The sequence below is a fragment of the Sus scrofa genome, chromosome 15 (genome assembly GCF_054392235.1).
Source record: "Sus scrofa isolate SSC_HxYL_T2T_F1_AM1 chromosome 15, Sscrofa_HxYL_maternal_Yorkshire_Landrace_v2.0, whole genome shotgun sequence".
In the NCBI taxonomy this organism is placed as follows: domain Eukaryota; kingdom Metazoa; phylum Chordata; class Mammalia; order Artiodactyla; family Suidae; genus Sus; species Sus scrofa.
The window spans coordinates 23415385-23431819 of NC_139397.1; the positions used below are offsets into that span (position 1 = coordinate 23415385).

The 16435-nt window shown below is 34.7% G+C and overlaps 1 long non-coding RNA gene across 2 annotated transcripts in view; it reads left to right on the plus strand.

Moving 5' to 3' along the window:
• LOC110257033 (uncharacterized) overlaps window positions 1-16435 on the plus strand; it is a 499783-nt gene that overhangs the window by 453037 nt on the left and 30311 nt on the right. The window contains exon 5 of one of the 2 annotated variants that reach the window (XR_014829228.1): window positions 2-2347. The exons of the other annotated variant lie outside the window; for it this stretch is intronic. This is a non-coding gene — a long non-coding RNA (uncharacterized LOC110257033). Of the gene's footprint in view, window position 1; window positions 2348-16435 lie in introns of those variants that run through there. 2 annotated transcript variants of the gene reach the window in all.

Sequence of the window (16435 nt, forward strand, 5' to 3'; positions counted from 1 at the left end):
GGTCTCTGCTCAGAGAAGTCAACCATTTTCCTCAACATCATAATCATTACTAATTACTCTGCACCAAACATATTAAATTCCATTCAATGTGTCAGTAATTGGGTTGGGGGGGTTAATGTGATATGAAGGGAGATCTAATAAGGGCTTCTAATAAAGCTCTCATGAACCTAAAAAAAACCCCAAAAAACAAAAAACCCACAAATGATGGGTCAGTTTTCTGAAGAACATTGTAAAGTCTGACTGGATGTGTGTGTGATGGACATGATGGGAGCTGAATTTGGTGCTATACCATCACACTAATATGGCACAACAGGAACCTGGTCCTTTAAGGATTTAAATAAGCTAACAAATCTATCAGCCTTAGGATTCCTCTCTCTTATGTATATGTTCTGGGATATTATAAATTTTCTTCTCAGTATTTACCTCATTTTGAGTTGGTTCTCTCTTATTTGTAGCTGAAGGAGAAGCCAGAAGGGAACATTTAGTGTTTAAAGCTCTCTGTTCAAATTTTAAAAATTAATATTTATTTATCATTTATATACTTGTAAACACACCTTTTTAAAAAAAGAGGTGAGAGCAACTAGACCCTGGAAACCAAGACTATTGGAAATTTCAGTAGATCATGAAGTGCTCAGTAGTGGTAATTATGTATTTTTGGGCCAATAAATCCTTGGACTTATGATATGGTTCTTATATCATGAGACATTTAATAAATATATGCTAAATGTAGATTCAGAAGTTAGAATGACATACTCAAGGCTTATAATCAGGGAGTTAGGTTATATTATGTTTTAGACACTCAGAAAGCAGCTGTAACATCAGCTAGAGAATGAGGGCATACTCTACCCCCTGCACCTCAGCTAGTACAGGGGGAAAGAACATGTGTCTTTTTTCACCAAATCTCATGAGATTCACTTAGATTAAAGTTAACTCTATTGCAAAATAGAGGTTAACACTGGATCTTGTGCCCTTTGGTCACACAATATAGATTTGTGGAAGCCTGAATGTATCATGAGTTTCTACAATAAGAACTCCTGTAGTAAAAGGAAAAACCTCCTAAATCCCTGGAGATGTGCAGCTGGATTAAGATATAATGGCATTAACAGATATTTTTCTAGCTCTGTTTCAACACAAAATATACTAAAAACATTATTTATATATGGAGCTCCGGTATATGAAAATATTGGTATACTTAAAAATATAACCCCACAATAAATTCATACCATGTAAAACTAATCTACAAATTACCAGAAACATTAAAGACATTATTTATTATATTTTTGTTTGCCCTCTTAGAACTTAGATTTTCAGGGATATTTTCAAAATCTATTACTTAAAAAAAACAGAGGATTGCATTATTTTACAGTAAGCTTAGATATTCAAAATTATTCTTCTGAAAAATTTTTGAATAATAAGCATTGTGGCAATCCAATGTTTAAAGGCAGTGCTAGAGATTATAATAGTAATTTGAGAAAGCAGTTATATCTTACAATGTGTACCTCTTTATCATAGCCTTTCCCACTCCTCTATCTACTGTCCCCTCCCCTATTTAAAGGCAGAATGGAAAGGAAATAGTAATGTGTATGTCCTAAAAGCCCACAAGAATGACCAGGACTGCAGAGTAAAGGCAGGAGGAAGCAGTCTTCAGCACTTACTGTAGTGAAGGTTTGGGGAAGGATGGATCATGAACTAATTGGCCTCAGAATATTCACACCAGCTATTGGAGCCCTTTTCTTGATCATTGCTACAGGGTCACTGACTATGTGGGACTGTGCTACAGAAAGTAAGATGCAGTAAGAAAAAGCCTGAGAAGTGAAGAATGGCTGTTAATTAGACAGTAGTGAATGAGCTGAGCAGTGAAAATGTGGGACTACCATACCTTGAGGAAAAATTTGTCAGATATAATAGCTTGCACATTAGTGACAGCAAAGGATATCTGCAAAGGATGGTTTTCTAAAGGTTGAGACTTTATTCTTGCCTCAAATTTCCTTACATAGCAAAGAGGTTTATCATTCACCTATCATTGTTAGAAAAATAACTAGGGCTTTGCAACTGTCTGCTGAACTTTACAGGTGTTTGCAAAGCATTTATTTGGCTCTTAAATGTAGATGTGTTCCACCAGTCTTACATAAACATTATTAGGAGGAATACAGTTTCTCAGCCATATTTCTCTTTTCAATGTCTTTGTGTTTGCAAATATTTTTCCTGAAATGTAAATGGAACTTCCTTGTTCTCTTGCTAGGGTGTAGACTCAACTCTAATATTGAAACAAAAATAGAATCATTGTGCCATACAGTTGAGGTCCCTTCTTTGAGATCATGTAATAAAAGATATTTTGTGTGCTGAAGATTTGACATGGAAGCCTGAGAGGTATAAGGAATAATGCAAACTCTTTTAATGTATGCGATTCCCCAGGCATTTTTAATAGGATTTTTAGGCACAACATTTTACATAACCACACAGAAACAGTAGTGTTTCAATTCTTATCTTTTATCATCAGCAGGAAACTAGAAAATAGTGCTTCCTATGCTAAAGAAAAATTTGCTAGTGATTACAATTTTTATAGTTGAGCTCCCTATAGATGATTTTCTCCACTTGCAAAGAAAGTGGTAGTAACCATCTCATATTTTAACAGAAGAAATAGAAGGTAATAGATCCATTTGCATTGCATTGCATTTTATTAGGTCCAGAAAGAGACTCCTCAATTTTCAGAGGTTTTGTTTACGAAGATAGTTTCTATATACTTGGCAATAATTTTAGTGTCTCTGTAGTTTACAAGCTTTCAAAAAGTCTATGATTGATAATGTTCCACACATACAACAATGAAACTGCTCTAGAGAAAACTTTTCTCTTCTTCTTGCTCCTAATTTAAATGAATAGCTAACTTTTAAATGCATGAAACTCTGATTATAAAGTTTAATCCAAAAGGAATGTGATTTTGCTAATGAAATTTGGGTGTCCACAAAGAGAAATGTGTTCTGTTGGAAAATTCAGACATCCAAGAATTACTAAACATCCTGCAGAAAATAGACTGAGAATCTCTAAGACTTAGTTTAACCCTGTACCTTGTAAATGTAGAAAATTTGTATTATTAGTAAAATTATGTCTTCAGCTGGAATGGAATCCAGACCAAGTTTGGGAATTATGATTGATATTATAAATACTAAATTATTTTGATTAAGGAAGGGTAATTTTAACAGAAATGCAAACATAAATTATTTAGAAAATACAGGGAGGAGCCAAGAAATATAGAAAATTCATTTGCAGAAATACAAACTGAGCTAAAGGCAATAATGAGCAGAACGAATAATGCAGAGGAATGAATTAGTGACATGGAAGATAAAATAATGGAAATCACCCAATCAGGACAGCAGACAGAAAACCAAATGAAAAGACATGAAAGCAATATAAGAGACCTATGGGATAATTTAAAGTGGGCCAATCTACACATAATAGGAATTACAGAGGAGAAGAAAAAGGAAAGGGGATTGAAAATATATTTGAAGAAATTATGGCTGAAAACTTTCCAAATCTAAAGGAAATTGATCAAGATACAGGAAGTACAGAGGGCCCCAAACAAGCTGAACCCAAACAGGCCCACACCAAAACACATTATAATAAAAATGACAAAAGTTAAAGAAAAGATTCTAAAGGCAGCAAGAGAAAACCAAAGTGTTAAGGGAACCCCCATAAAGCTATCAACTGATTTCTCTACAGAAACACTACAGGCCAGAAGGGAGTGGCAAGATATATTTAAAGTGTTAAAGGAAAAAATTTGCAACCTAGAATACTCTACCCAGCAAGGATATCATTTAAAATAGAAGGGGAAATAAAGAATTTCTCCAACAAACAAAAGCTAAAAGAGTACAGCAATATGAAATCCATTCTGAAAGAAATATTGAAAGGGCTCCTCTAAATTAAAAAAAAAAAAAGTAAGAAGAATTAAGATGGAGGAAACCACAATTGGAAAGCAATCATTTAATAAGCCAACATACAGATCTAAACATGAAGATGTTAAAAAAAAAGACATAAAAACATCAAAATCATACAATGTGGGGAAGGAAAGTAATAAAATATAGATTCTTTTTTGATTTTAATGATGTGTTTGAAAGTAAGAAGATATAGGAAGGGGCTAACATACTTAAAAAACAGGGAAACCACAAATCAAAACTGAACATTACATTCACAAAAACTGAAAAGTACTCAAGCATAAAACAAATGGAAACCATCCAACCAAAAAAAAAAAAAAAAAAAAGAAAGAAAGAAAGAAACAATCAACTGGAAAACAAGGTTTAAAATGGCAATTAAAAAAAAATCTATCAATAATCACCTTAAATGTCAATGAACTGAATGCTCCAATCAAAAGACACAGAGTGGCAGATTGGATAAAAAAGCAAAAACCTTCAATCTGCTGCTACAAGTAACTCACCTTAGGGCAAAGGACACATATAGATTGAAAGTGAAGGGATGGGAAAAGCTATGTCATGCCAATGGACAAGACAGGAAAGCAGGAGTTGCAGTACTCATATCAGACAAAATAGACTTTAAAACGAAGGCCATAAAGAAAGACAAAGAAAGACACTATTTAATGGTTAAAGGATCCATTCAAGAAGACATTACAATCGTCAATATCTATGCCCCTAATATAGGAGCACCCAGATACCTCCAACAAATACTAACAGACATAAAAGGAAAAATCGATGGGAATACAATCATAGTAGGAGACTTTAATACCCCACTCACAACAATGGACAGATCCTCTAGACAGAAAATCAATAAGGCAACAGAGATCATAAAGGACACAATAGAAAAGTAAGACTTAACATTTTCAGGACATTACATCCAAAAAAATCAGCATATACATTCTTCTCAAATACACATGGAACATACTCAAGAATTCATCACATACTGGGGCACAAAGCTAACCTCAACAAATTTAGGAGCATAGAAATTATTTCAAGTATCTTCTCTGACCACAATAGCATGAAATTAGAAATCAACCATAGGACAAGAAATGAGAAAAAAATGAATACATGGAGACTAAACAACATGCTACTAAAAAACCAATGGGTCAATGAGGAAATCAAGAAGGAAATGAGACAAATGGTAACGAAGACACAACCAATCCAAATCTATGGGATGCCGCAAAAGCAGTGCTCAGAGGGAAGTTCACAGCAATACAGGCTTTCCTCAAAAGAGAAGAAAAATCTCAAATCGACAACTTAACCCATCACCTAAATGGATTAGAAAAAGAAGAACAAACAAAACCTAAAGAGAGGAAATCATAAAGATCAGATCAATAAAATAGAGATTAAAAAAAAATGGAAAAAAATCAATAAAACCAAGAGCTGGTTCTTTGAAAAGGTAAACAAAAGTGACAAACCTCTGGCTAGCCTCACCAAGAAGAGGAGAGAGAAAAAACCCAAACAAACAAAATCAGAAATGAAAAAGGAGAAGTCACAATGGAAATACAAATACAAAATAATACTATGGAAATACAAAAAAATGTGAGAGAATACTATGAACAATTATATCCAACAAATTTGACAACCTGGAAGAAATGGACATCTTTCTAGAGATTTACAGCCTGCCAAAACTGAATCAAGAAGAAATAGATCAACTGAACAGACCGAACACTAAAAATGAAATTGAGTATGTCATAAAAACACTCCCTACTAATAAAAGTCCAGGACCAGATGGCTTCACAGGTGAATTCTACCAAACATACAAAGAGGAAGTTAGACCCGTTCTCCTTAAACTTTTTCAAAAGGTTGAAGAAGAAAGAACACACCCAAAGACATTCTATGATGCCATCATCACCCTAATTCCAAAACCAGGCAAAGATACCACCAAAAAGGAAAACTATAGGCCAATATCTTTGATGAATATAGACGCAAAAATTCTCAACAAAATTTTAGCCAACCGAATCCAACAACATATCAAAAAGATTGTGGAGTTCCCGTTGTGGCGCAGTGGTTAACGAATCCGACTAGGAACCATGAGGTTGTGGGTTCGGTCCCTGCCCTTGCTCAGTGGGTTAAGGGTCCGGTGTTGCCGTGAGCTGTGGTGTAGGTTGCAGACATGGCTTGGATCCCGCGTTGCTGTGGCTCTGGCGTAGGCCGGTGGCTACAGCTCCGATTCGACCCCTAGCCTGGGAACCTCCATACGCCATGGGAGCGGCCCAAGAAATAGCAAAAAGACAAAAAAAAAAAAAAAAAAAAAAAAAAGATCGTACACCATAATCAGGTGGGATTCAATCCAGGTTCACAAGGATGGTTCAATATATGCAAATCAATCAATGTCATACATCACATTCACAAAAGAAAAGTCAAAAACCACATGATCATCTCAATAGATGCAGAAAAAGCATTTGACAAAATCCAACATCCATTCATGATCAAAACTCTTACCAAAGTGGGTATAGAGGGAACATACCTTCACATAATCAAAGCCATTTATGACAAACCCTCAGCAAATATGATACTCAATGAAGAAAAGCTGAAAGCCTTCTCACTAAAATCTGGAACAAGACAAGGATGCCTACTCTCACCACTGTTACTCAACATAGTACTGGAAGTCCTAGCCACAGCAGTCAGACAAACAAAATAAATAAAAGCCATCCAAACAGGAAAAGAAGAGGTAAAACTGGCACTGTATGCAGAAGACATTATACTATACGTAGAAAACCCTAAGGACTCCACCCAAAAACTACATGAAGTGATCAACGAATTCAGCAAAGTAGCAGGATATAAGATTAACTTTCAGAAGTTAGTCACATTCCTATATACTATTAATGAAATATTAGAAAAGGAATACAAAAATACAATACCTTTTAAAATTGCACACTAAAAAATCAAATACCAGGGAATAATCCTGACCAAGGAGGTAAAATACTTATATGCTGAGAACTCTAAAACATTAATCAAGGAAATTAAAGAAGATGTAAAGAAATGGAAAGGTATTCATTGCTCCTGGGTTGGAAAAATTGTATTGTAAAAATGGCCATACTACTCAAAGCAATGTACAGATTCAATGCAATCACTATCAAATTACCCAGGACATTTTTCACAGAACTACAACAAACAATCCAAAAATTTATATGGAACCACAGAAGACCCAGAATTGCCAAAGCAATCCTGAGAAACAAAAACAAAGCAGGAGGCATAACTCTCCCAGACTTCAGGCAGTATTACAAAGCCACAGTCGTCAAGACAGTGTGGTACTGGTACCAAAACAGACATACAGACCAATGAAACAGAATAGAGAACCCAGAAATAAACCCAGACACCTGTGGTCAATTAATCTTTGACAAAGGAGGCAAGAACATCAAATGGGAAAAAGAAAGTCTATTCAGCAATATTGCCTAGAAACCTGGACACCTGCATGCAAATCAATGAAACTAGAACATACCCTCATACCATGCACCAAAATAAAATCAAAATGGCTTAAAGACTTAAATATAAGACAAGACACCATCAAACTCTTGGAAGAGAACATAGGCAAAACATTCTCTGACATCAACCTTATGAATATTTTCTCAGGTCAGTCTCCCAAAGCATTAGAAATAAGAGCAAAAATAAACCCATGGGAACTAATCAAACTGAAAAGCTTTTGCACAGCAAAGGAAACCCAAAAGAAACCAAAAAGACAACTTACAGAATGGGAGAAAATTGTTTCAAATGATGCAATTGACAAGGGCTTAATCTCTAAACTATGCAAACAACTTATACAACTCAACAGCGAAAAATCCAACCACCCAATGGAAAAATGGGCAAAAAACCTGAATAGACATTTTTCCAAGGAAGATGTACAGATGGCCAACAAGCACATGAAAAAATGCTCAACCTCCCTGATTATTAGAGAAATGCAAATCGAAACTACCGCAAGATACCACCTCACACCAGTCAGAATGGCCATCATTAATAAGTCCACAAATAACAAATGCTAGAGGGGATGTGGAGAAAAGGGAAGCCTCCTGCACCATTGGTGGGAATGTAAACTAGTACAACCACTGTGGAGAACAGTTTGGAGATGTCTGAGAAGACTATACACAGAACTACCATATGAACCAGCAGTCCCACTCTTGGGCATATATCCTGACAAAAACTCTCCTTAAAAAAGACACATGCACCCACATGTTCATTGCAGCACTATTCACAATAGCAAAGACATGGAAACAACCCAAATGTCCATTGGATTGTTTGTCCATTAATTGGATTAGGAAGACATGGTATATATACACCATGGAATGCTACTCAGCCATAAAAAAGAATGAAATAATGCCATTTGTAGCAACAAGGATCGAACTAGCGACTCTCATGTTGAGTGAAGTAAGTGGGAAAGAGAAAGACAAATACCATATGATACCATTTATATCTGGAGTCTTATATATGGCACAAATGAACCTTTCCACAGAAAAGAAAATCATGGACTTGGAGAATAGACTTGTGGTTACCAAGGGGGAGGGAGAGGGAGTGGGATGAGTGGGGAGGTTGGGGTTAATGGATGCAGACTATTGCCTTTGGAATGGATTAGCAATGAGATCCTACTGTGTTATACTAGGAACTATGTCTGGTCACTTATGATGGAGCATGATAATGTGAGAAAAAAGAGTGTATATATATGTGCGTTACTGGGTCACTATCTGTATAGTAGAAAATTGACAGAACCTTGTAAACAAACTATAATGGAAAAAAATAAAAATCATCCTATAAATTAAAAAAAAAAAACATTTATTCCCCATTCCTCCTAGATCCTAGAAACCATGTTCTACTTTCTATAACTATAATTTGACCACTCTAGATATGTTATATAAGTGAAATCCTACGTGATAATGTTCTTCCATGCTGTAGCATTGTCAGAGTTTCCTTCCTTCATAAGGCTGAATTATATCCTATTGTGTGTATATACCACATTTTTTTTACCCATTTATCCTTCCATAGACATTTTGGCGCTTCCACATTTTGGCTGTTGTAAATAATGCCACTCTAAACATGAAAATACTTGTATCTCTGCAAGGAGTAGATTGCAGATCATAAGTTAATTATTTATTTATTTATTTTGAGAAATTGCCATACTGTTTTCCAAAGTGGCTGTCTAATTTTATGTTTACACCAGGAGTGCACAATTTTTTCTAGTTTCTCCACATCCTCAACATCTGTTATCTCTGTTTTATTTATTCATCCTAATGAACATGAGGTGGTATCTTATTGCAGTTTTGATTTGTATCCTTAACAATTAGGGATTTTGAGAATCTTTGATTAGTGTAATTTTGTAGTAATTTTTGAAATCAGGCAGTGTGAAACCTCCAGCTTTGTTCTTTCTCAAGATTGTTTTGGCTGTTTTGTGTATTTGAGATTTTATACAAATTTTAGGATTTTTTTTTTTGCAAGAAATATAATTGGGGTTTGTACAGGAATTGCATTGCGTCTGTAGATTCAATTAGGAATTTTTTTTCTGCTTTTGCAATGTATATAGGATTGTTTGATTCCTTTTCAGAGTGTTGATTTATTAGTATATAGAAACAATTGATTTTGTGTATTGATTTTGTATCCTGCAACTGCTGAATTCATTAATGAGTTCTAACAGATCTTTGGTGGAATTATTAGAGTTTTCCATATATAAATCCATGCCATCTGTCAACAGGGATAATTTTACTTCTTCTTTTCCAATTTGGATGCCTGTTATTTTATTTCCTTGCCTGTTATGGCTAGAACTTGTAGTTACTATGTTGAATAGAAGTTGTGAATGTTAACATCCTATCATATTCTTAATTAGAAGAAAGTGTTTAGTCTTTCACCATTAGGTATAACATTAGCTGTTGTGAACATCTTTTAAACCATCACAGTGAATTTTCATCATTTTGCTTAATTAATGTCATTTTCATAGTCAGAATTTAATTTTATTTATATTTGAGTCACAAGGCATCACTAGGTATTACTTTTGTCCAGTTATGCCAGAATGAAAAGATAAAGAAGACAGTCAAAACAATCCAGGGCTGATACAAAAAATGCTAGTCAGTTTATCCAGAATGGAAATATGAAACTAAAGTTATCATTATTGTATTTAAGACATATTATATTAATGGGAATTATTTTTACTCCTCCAAAGATTAAAGCTACTACCTTTACAAAATGAAGGAAATTAGTATGTTAAAGTTATTTACCTTTAATACTTAAAATATAATTTAATTATGTCAATAGTGCCATTTCAAATAAGTAAAGAGAGGATAGATTAATCAAACAGCATTGGAAGAATTAGGTATTTATTTGGGAAATAAAGTGATTTTAAGCTTTAACTGATACTGTCCCAAAATCCATTTCAGAAGGACTAAATTTTTAAGCAGGAGCACGAAAGCCACTAAAGCACAAAAATAATATAAGAAGACAGTTTTTTATAACATTGAGGTGCAAAAGGCCTTTAAAAGGATGACATAATAGCAAAGATTGATGTACATGACAAAATAAAATTTAAAACTTCTGAATGGAATTGACACATAGGCAAAATTGGGGAAATCATTACATATATATGACAAAAAAAAAGTTACTTGAAAGTGGATAAAGTAAATAAAGAAACTCTACCAAAAAATTTCAAAAAATTCCACAAATATTCCCCCACAAAATTCATAAATAAATGTAAGCAGACATCTAGGAAAAAAGAAAACCAACAAATGACCAATGAACATTTGAAATTGTTTGAACAGACTACAAATCATGGGAAACAATATTTATTTCCCTGCTGTAGTGGCAAATATTAAAAAGCTGGGTAATATTTCATATCTGACGTATGCTGGTTATTTTCCTATTTGCTCTGAAATTCGCATTTCTCTTTCTCTTCTTCATTCTTCATTGTAGGGAACTGACTCCAAGATACCCATGCCAGTTGCCTTCCAGCAGAATTTTCCTAAGGAATGAACTGCTAGGAGACTCAGATTATTTCTTTCCCCTCTCTCTCCTTAGGGCAGTTACTTTGCTGAAAGACACTACCTCTTGGCTCTACGTAATTCCACCTGATAGCTCCAACTTCCCAACTCTTCCACCCATCATGTCTAAACCATATCCCATCTCCCATGTCTCTCTGTCCTACTGTGGGCACAGTGGCATCAACAGTATGTCTGGGTGCATAAAATCAGGGGGCATATTGTATGAAGATAATTTAAAAACCATATTGAAACCAACTAAAAGTCAGTCTGTTTTTAATATAGCCATGTGCTGGCAATTCTAAATAATATCAGTGATATTAGAGAAACACTTCTCTCACCAACTCCACTATTCAAAATGCATTCCTTGCACTACTCCACACTTGATATGCTGCCAATCCAATCTAAGGAGTGATAGCAGTGATTTCCTACTGTTGCTAATCTCAAGATTCTCTCATCATCCCATTTAATTTCTGAATTCTTCTATTATCTTTGCCACAAATTTCCTGTTTTAAATTTATAGGCTCCAGCTTTGCCTTTGAACTCTGATTAATATAGTCAGTATGTATAGAATCTTTCATGTGGGTGATAGTGAAATAAGTATATACTTTGAGAGAAAAATTATTCATATTTCTCCAGTTTTAAATGTACTTATTGTAGAGATGAGGGTAAGAGGCAGAGGAGTTTATGTTTTTCTACTTTAAATGTTTTCTATTTGTTACTTGAACTACTTTTTATGTAAAATAATGCACTTCCAATTTGAAAAGAGAAAAAAAAAATAGTCCCATCCTTTAGCATACACTGCATATTGTCAGCTTGAGGGACTAAATGTGCATCTCTGATTGCCAGGGTATGTCTAGAAGGGAGACTTTTTAAAAAAAAATTTAAAATCTTAGTTAACGACAAACATGATTGGAATAAATCACAGAGAAGTAGAGGGAGGGAAATAATCAATGGTGAGGAATGGATCTGCTGCTAGGAGAAATTAATTTTCAGGCAAAAGACTTACTGAACTCGGATATTACAATGTGTTATGAAACCTGTCACAAAGAAACAAAAATTAGTAAGAATAGCTCGGAGGAAGGATATGTTCTGAACTTCTCAAAAGTTTAAGAGATAAGTGGACTTTCAAGGATCACTTCTACCAGGCTGCAGGAAGCCAGTGAAGTGAGAGCTATGTGCTTTACTATATAGCTGCAATGGATAAAATATCAGATAAAGCCTACAGTGCTCAGTGGTGTAAAACATCAGTTCTTGGACTGTTTCAAGCACCAGGAAAACACAGTTATGGCAATGATCCTGCACATTTTAAGATAACACATTTTAATCATAGGATTTCTAAATAATATGTCTAACACATTACTGTGAAACACAACACATTAAAAGACTTGGAATTATGAACACCTGATTTTGTTTTTTTGTTTTTTGTTTTGGTTTTGTCTTTTAGGGCTGCACCAATGGCATATGGAGGTTCCCAGGCTAGGGGTCAAATGGGAGCTGTAGCTGCTGGGCTACACCAGAGCCACAGATACGCGGGATCTGAGCCATGTCTGCAACCCACACCACAGCTAACAGCAACGCCAGATCCTTAATCCACTGAGCGAGGCCAGGGATGGAACCCACATTCTCATGGATGCTAGTTGGGTTTGTTAACCACTGAGCCACGATGGGAACTCCCAGACTTGATTTTGAATTCATTCCCTCGCTAGCAGTGAGGCCCTGGATTCATTACTCAAGTTTCCCTGATTTATAATTTTTCATCTACAAAATGCAGATAATAATCCTTACATCATATACTTATTGTATGAGATGAGTATGCTCTTCTTATAATTGCTCAATACCCTTTTGTTATCGAAAAATCCATATTTTGATGAATAAAATTAAAATTCATTTATATTTTTGTATTCAACCTTGGTCTATTGCCATTATGAAACCTTCTCCATCAATCGTTGAAAGCATGACTACTATGATGTGCTCCACAAAATGTTTGCTACAGCTCAGACAGATTGTAACCAACTAAATGTAAATATTATGACTATGTGGAGTGGTAACTCTAAAGTTTTATTCAGGGGAATCCCATATTACAATAAATAAGAGTCATCATTTTAAATGAAATCAGTATGCGTGAAGAAAAATTCCCACAGAATAACAACAGTTTGGAGATATCACAATGCCAGCAATCTGACTAAAAGATAATATGTGGGATTCTTATCCAAGTTCTATGATATAAAAGTAATTAGCAGTTTCATACTATATTTTTAGTAATAAATAACACACAAACCACTTACAACGTGCCGGGTACTATTCTATTATCGCACGTAAACTAACTCATTTCATCCTACCAAAATTCCGTGAGATAAGTATTACCTTTTTCTTTTTTTTGCTTTTTAGGGCCACATCCATGGCATATGGAGGTTCCCAGGCTTCAATCAGAGCTACAGCTGCTGGCCTGCACCACAGCCACAGCAACGCAGGATCCGAGCCACATCTGTGACCTACACCATGCTCACGGCAATGCCAGATCCTTAACCCACTGAGTGAGGCCAGGGATTGAATCTGCAACCTCATGGTTACTGGTCAGATTCATTTCTGCTTCACCACAATGGGAACTCCCAAGTATTATTATTTTTTAAATTATTATTATTATTATCTTTTTACAGATGAGGAAAGGGATGTAGCATATAGGTATATGAAGTCAAGAATATGCAGAGGTATAAGTATTTGGTAGCTGAATTGTTAGGTTAAGAGCAGACCAACAAAACATAACACACAAAGCAAAGCTTTGTGTGACACAGCCTGTCCACTGTGGACACAGCCTGTCCACTGTTCTATCTCTATCATTAGTATTTGAGTTCAAAATGGTGTTACTATAGTAACTCTACTACCGCGTTTCTGTGCCTGTGTAATTTTTTTAAATCATTTTTTTATCAGAATGAGGAAGTTATTACTACTTCTCTGAGAGATATTTTAATGCATTTTCAAAAATTTTATTATATCTATTAAATTGATTGTATCTTTTATTCTAATATTATAATAAATTAGAGATTGATTTTCAAATTGGCCTAAAATTTGCATTCCTGGGATAGTTCCTACTTAGTCATATATCTTTTTTTAATATACCTACATTTCTATATTCCATTTGCTAATACATATTTATGGATACTGTGTCTATAAGAGGTATTGGTGGTCTGTAGATGTATTTACTTATAAGTTCTTTGCTTAGTAATGTTGCTCTTATAAAACTCATTGGAAAATATTTGTGTCTTTCTATTTTCTGGAAAAGTTTGTGTAAAAGTCTTTTGTATTTGTACAGCATTATTTCTTCCTTATGTATTTAGTAGAATTTGTCAGTGAAATTATCTAATTTTAGAGGGGTTATTTTGTTTTTCTGTTTGTTTTGTGGTAAGTTTTTGTTTTTTTTTCTTTTTCTTTTTTACTTTGAATTAATTTCATTAGTAGATATAGAGCTAGCTGTTCAGGATATTTATTACTTCTTTAGTGATTTGCGTTAGCTTAAGTCTGTGTCTTTGAAAGAATTGTCCATGTCATATAAATTGTTAATTTGTTGGCATAAAGTTGTTCCAGATATTCTTTTATGATCCTTTAGGACCTTTCATGGTCTATAGAATCTTTTAGTAAGAATCTCTCTTTCATTCCTAATATTAGTGATTTGTGTTCTCTCATTTTCATTGATTGGCCCATCTAGTTGTTTACCAATTTTATTGATTGTTTTCAATGAAACAGCTTTTAACCAATTGATTTTCTTTATTGTTTGATTGTTTTCTAGTTGATTTATTTCTATTTTTGTTTTTATTGGTTCTTTCTTTCTACTTGCCTTGGACTTATTTTGCTCTTCTTTTTCTAGATTCTTGAGGCAAAATATTAGGTGGTTTTTGTTTTTTCTTGTTTTGTTTTGTATTTTCTAGGGCTACACTCACAGCATAAGGAGGTTCTAAGGCTAGGGGTCTAATTGGAGCTATAGCTGCCGGCCTACGCCAGAGCCACAGCCATGCCAGAACCAAGCCGTGTCTACAACCTACACCACAGCTCACAGCAATGCCGGATCCTTAACCCACTGAGTGAGGCCAGGGATTGAACCTGCAACCTCATGGTTCCTACTCAGATTTGTCAACCAGTGAGCCATGACTGGGGAACTCCAGGTGGGTTTTTTAAAATGGTTTTTCTTCAAGGGAAAAAAATCAAATTTAAAGCTAAAATATTCTTAGGACTATTTTATCTGTATCCTGTATCCTACAACTTTCATGTATAATTGAGACTTGAACAACACCCATTTGAACTGTGATGGTCAGCTCACAAACATTTTTCAGTTGTAAATGCTGCTATGCTGCTGTACCACATGATCTGAGGGTGGTTGAATATGCGGATGGGGAACTGAGTAAAGGAATGACTGACTAAATTATGTGCTGATATTTGACTACATGGAGGGTTGGCACCCCTAAACCTCTGACTTGTTCAAGGGTAGCTATATTATGTTTTATTATCATACATTTTGAAATATTTTTTATTTTTGTGTATATCTTCTGAAGTCTTCTTCTCTTCTCCTGATGGGATGATTTCTATATATCTGCCCTCAATTTTATTTTGTTCTTCTATTGTGTCCCTTTCACTAATAAGTTAAGCTAGTGAATTTCTTATTTTTGACGTTATATTTTTCACTTTCAAAATTAACTCTTTATTGCATTTGACTGTTTTTGGTATTTTCTACTTCTTTTCTGTTATTTCCTATCTATTTTTTAGTGAAGCTGTTTTACTCTATCTGACCATTAAGCATATTTATGTTAGCTCCTTTGACAATTCCATACTCAACATTGGCATCAGTTTATTGTGTGTCTTAAAACTGAGTAACATATTCTTGCTTCTCAGATGTTAAGGATGTCAATTTTATCCTGGACATTTTATATATTATGTTATATAGATCATGAATTCCTTCTTTTTATTTAATGATTTTTATTTTTTCCATTATAGCTGGTTTACAGTGTTCTGTCAATAGTCTGCTGTACAGCAAGGTGTCCCAGAGACACATACACAAAAACATTCCTTTTTCTCACATTATCATGCTCTGTTATAATTGACTAGATATAGTTTCCAGTGCTATACAGCAGGATCTCATTGCTTATCCATTCCAAAGGCAATAGTTTGCATCTATTAACCCAAATCTCAGTCCATCCCACCCTCTCCCCCTTGGCAACCACAAGTCTGTTCTCCATGTCCGTAGATCATGAATTCTTAATAGTGCCCCCAACTGTATGGATTATTTTATTGGACATTTGAATTGCTTAGACTCAAACATTAAAATGACATACAGTCACATATGTCAGTTCAGATCTCAGGTCAGTGCTTTCAGCCTGAGCTGAAAACTGCTTTCAGTTTTCCCCATACAAATTCAGGGGTTAGCTATAAATTTGGGCTGATTCTACACATGGACCTTTTCCTCTTCTTTGGCTCTCTCCTTTCTAGGGTTTTCCTCTCAGTCTCTATCAGCCTTTTATTGCCCTG